Consider the following 4,768-nt stretch of genomic DNA (forward strand, 5'->3'; position numbering starts at 1 on the left):
TTCCGACATTAGTATGTTTGAAAATGAAGCAACAGCTTTAGGTGCCAAATTAACAGCAAGAGGATACCCTAAAAAGATTGTAAAAACAGCCTGGAAACGGGCTAGGAATAATAACAGAGAAGCTCTCTTGGAATATAGGACAAAGGCCAAAACGGAAGATCAAATAGTCTTTGTGAGTACCTTTAACCCACTTTCCAATAAGGTGAATGCCATTATTAAACGTAACTGGCACATATTGAGTGGAGGTGAATGCCCTCTTCAACGCCCATTATGTGCGTTTAAAAGAGGCCCAAACATCAAAGATCTGGTGACCAGAAATGATATCTCTGTTAAACACCCTCAAAAAACGCTCACTGAATCCTGGGGCATGAGCAAACCTACAGGTCACACTCCTTGTGGCAATTGTAGTTGCTGTGCCAGTACCAAACGCACCAAAGAGGTAGATTTAGGTCTGAAGAGACCATGGCTACAACGACAACTTACGAATTGCAACTCAAAAATGGTTATTTATGTAATTTGGTGCCCATGCCGAAAAATCTATATTGGGATGACCGAAAGGAAGGTGAAACAGAGGATCACTGAACATAAAAGTTGCATACGCAATCGCAACACAACAGCCCCAATGGTAGGCCATTTTTTGCCCATGGATCACACATCGAGTCACTCACATGGAGCGTATTCCTACAGTTGGATTCAACAGAACCAACATTAGTCAATAAGAAAAAACTCATCAATCAGGAACAAAGACTTATTTACCTGCGCAATTCAGTTGACATTGGCTTAAATGAATTGATCGATTGGAAGTCTTTGTAAAGAAGGGCAAATACAGGCCCCATATATTGCGCTTTACAAAGCCAATTTATGTATATAAGGTTTTTTCAGTTTAGGCATTTGTTTCCAGTTATTTTTACTTTATACTATTTTCTGAATCCACCCTTTATTATCAGATTAGTTATGCTACATGAAGTGACCAAATGCCATATTTAATAAATTTAGATTGAGTACAGAAATACGAGTGACCAGGCAGATTCGCCTCTCGTTTAACAACAAAGGAGTTTCATCCTATATTGTATGTATCTGACAACCTAGAGCAAGTTTTAAGACTTTCAATGGATTAGAGACATCCACTGTGTTATACTTTGGCATTTAGCCATGTGTCAGATTCGGGCCCCCACAAGCCTTCGTTTTTTTCATTTCACAGCAGGCATGTGTTGCCACTGCACTACCATGGAGGTTCAGTAAGCACAAAAAAGCGCCCGCGTCTGAACGTACTAGTGTTCATGCCATCGGTTTGTCACGGGAGCCTAATTGCACACTTCCGGGAGAGCGAGGCTTTAAGCAGTGTGACTGCAGAAGGGATCAGTCGAGCAGATCCGACGACTAATGCGAAACATTAACGCATGCCAAGAACCAGCAGCATGGAAAACTAACTGCGAGGTAAGAAACTGCCCGTTATATATATTTTTCCTTACACAGCCTGCTTTAGCATAATACCCGTATAGGAACAGATCTGTATTCACTCGTTTTGGGCGCATGCAGGCGTGTTGAGATTCAGTTTCATATTCCATTAGCACATGGGGGAGCGTGGTACTCATTACGAACAGCTGCAAACACTCGCGCTACCAGCTTTCTTTGTAAAATTCACGTGCAGAGCCAGTGCAAGCATGGCTTTACAAAGACTAGAGGTATCTACTACAGGAGGCGCCCCGCACCGACTCTAAATTATGCGACATCGTGCATGATGCTACTCTAAAAACAGCGTTTTTTACATTAAACAATAACCATATACAATTTCTTATAAAATGCAGATGAAGGCACGCGAGCAGGAATGAGCAATAGTGTTTATTTTTTGCACTATTACATTTGTTTTCACAGTTTCACTAAAAAAAGCTTGATACTAGAACCCACGCACCAGAATCTAATTAGCAGCTGGCATTCCATGGGAAACGGCTATAGAGACTAACAGGAAAACCTGATCAAGAAGGGACCTCTCCCTCACGCCGTGTCAGGTATGCGTTCTTTTTGCGTTCTTTTTGCCTTCCTAATAAGCATTTAACGAATTGCATGAGTTGCAATTAAACAGGTATGTGGAATGGAGGCTTTGATATGACAGGAAGCTTATGTTGACATCAGCTTAATACGGAAGCAAGTACACTAATTATTGAGACTTGGTCTTTCCATATTCATATGGATTTTGCACTCTTTAGTATCCTCAAATCCCATTGTTGACTTTTTATAGACAAGGCTATTTGGTGCACTTGATAAATCTAAGTTGTTCTGTGGTCCAGACTATCGGTGCTACCTACACCTTGTTTTACAGTGAAAAATCGCTTTGTCTAGACGCAACACTGACCAGGTGTTATATGTTATTTTCTCTCCCTTCCCTTTAGGGAATCAGCGCCCTACTTTAAAGCAGCGCTCCTTACACCTCAGACTACTGTATAAATTTGTAGTGTGGTAAGCCTCACCGTGTTAATTATAAACAAAGGTTGAGAAGTATGCTTGACTTTGTTCTGAGCCCAACACAACCCACTTTGATGGTGTGTCCATTTCTCTTTTTTCTTTACCCTCCCCCCTTTTTCCATAAGGTTATAACTAAGTATAACAAGAAGGAAACCCTCGAGGGCTGCAACTCCTGGCCAAACCAAGTTTCTCTATAAGGAACCAACATTATACAACTGTGTTTAATGTTATACTGTTCATCTTTCTGAAGCAATACCCCTGAAGAATTTCCCTGCACAAGATCCACAGATTTAGGGAAAGAAACATGTCGGGATGAAGATACCGTGTGATTAAGACACGGCCGTAATAGAGCATTAACAGCTTGTATTTTTAAAAAAAATTTTGAACAATCCGAACTTACCTAAGGATGAAGTACTAGGCAGCTAAATGTTACACGTATATAGCTTTACTAGTAGCGTTTTTTGCTTTTTTCAGAATTGTTTGTAGGTTCTTAATGTGATTTTATGTAAATGTACTTTTTTACCCATTGTGTATGTGTTGATGAACTGTGTTAGTGTTAACATTCAGGTGGAGGACGCTTGAGGTGGACCCAGCGTTACCAGCTTATTGCTGAATTTATCACTCGTTTTTTTCTCCTCTTTTTTCCTTTTTCTAATTTGTGTCATACTAGATGTGGTGTTTCACGTAGGTAATGTATGTTAGGTAATATTTTTCTATTACATTTTTTAAAAAAAGGTGTACATTGCAACCCCATTCAGGTTGTATATGTCTTTTAAAAAAATAAACTGAAATATGGTACAAATAAAATAAATATATATATTTCTCAATTTATAATGCTCCAGAATTGTTTTTTGTTTTGAACTGTGGAGTTGCACACCCTGTAGGGGCTATTGTGAGCATTTTTCTCACTAGAAAAGGAGACAAAGTGAGGTGCAGGATCCTTTTAGTAAATGTTTTTCTAGTGTGTTAGGGGCACGGTCCTGACCTCATTCTAAAAAAAACCCAGTCCTCATCCAGTTTTGAGGCAGGGTCACAGGACATAATAAGGGTTAGGTCCCTGGTGCAGGAATATACAAACTATATGATTAATACACTATCCATGTGAAAGATACCACATTGTGAATGTGCCCAGAGTTTTACGACTCGTTCTGTTGTAAGATGTTCAGTAAATAATGTGAATTTCTAGCAATCTTTGTTTTTTTGTAGAATCAATGATTCCATGGCATAATAAAGATGCCACTGTTTGTACACTAAGCCTTGTAGAATGAGAGTAATAGTTGTCTGTGAATATGAAACTCATGATGTGTTATGTTTTTTAAACAATACACCTTGAACGCAGGAAACCATTTGTAAAATAAATAAATGTATAGTTTCCTCCATGAAAACATGAAGTTTTTGAGTTTGGTCTTCGCACATTGACAAACTTGTCAGTCTTTGTGTAACTGGTTTGTTTAGGTCCAAAAAATTGGTTTGATTGCAGGAGAAGGAGGTAGTCTGTGATTCCCATATACATAACGTTGGGCCTCATTCTAAGTCCGGTAAAACCAGCTGGCTGCCACCAGACCTGCACATTTTTCCGGCCCCTGACTTCACAGAACCACCGGGGCATTACAGCCCCGGCGGTCTGTGAAGCCAGGCACCGGAAAATGTAAATCCCCATTCCCATAGGACTCAATGGGAATGGAGAGCACGGAAGCACCGGCACCGGCAACAGTGCCGGTGCCTCTGTGTAAGTCTGCGTGCGAGTACCGTTAAACCCGCCAGGTCTGCATAGCGGAACATGGCACCTGCACCCCTCCGAGTTATCAAGCCTCAGTATTCATACTGGCAGGCCACACCTGGAACTAGGAAAATATAGGCTCACACTTATGGCTGTGTTGGCACTTTTTATGTGATATAGGATTAGGGACACACGGTTCTACATTGTTTCACTAAGTCTTAACACTGTGGTGTGTGCGTATTGTACAATACGTACACCAGATCCAGTGAATGCATTTCTGCCCTAGACAAAGATAAATGCTTGCTTAACAGTTCTCAAGCATTTATCATGCAGTTGGAATGTTTAAATAACAGTTCTCAAGTAGTGATAGGAAATTATCTCACACAAGCAATTCCTTTATTCTCTAAGCATTGTGTAAACTGCTTTCAAAACCTTCATTATTTATTTTGCTAAGTTACAATTTTCATGCCATAAACATGCCTCGATAGGACACTTAAATAAGGCTTTTTGGAAGCAGCTTGCTTCATTAGCCAATGGCCAAGAACGCCTTTCATTTTGACTATGGTCTCAGTCCCAAGGTTTCTA

General features: G+C 40.2%; 1 long non-coding RNA gene across 1 annotated transcript; it reads left to right on the forward strand.

The window, feature by feature from the left end:
• The first annotated feature begins 1,328 nt into the window (after positions 1–1,328).
• LOC138526503 (uncharacterized) lies at positions 1,329–3,835 on the forward strand. The gene is made up of 4 exons (XR_011283589.1): positions 1,329–1,437; positions 1,876–2,009; positions 2,391–2,457; positions 2,589–3,835. It is a non-coding gene; the product is annotated as an uncharacterized lncRNA (long non-coding RNA).
• The last annotated feature ends 933 nt before the right edge of the window (positions 3,836–4,768 follow it).

The sequence above is a fragment of the Ambystoma mexicanum genome, chromosome 7p, assembly GCF_040938575.1.
Source record: "Ambystoma mexicanum isolate Mex_15411 chromosome 7p, UKY_AmexF1_1, whole genome shotgun sequence".
NCBI lineage: Eukaryota > Metazoa > Chordata > Amphibia > Caudata > Ambystomatidae > Ambystoma > Ambystoma mexicanum.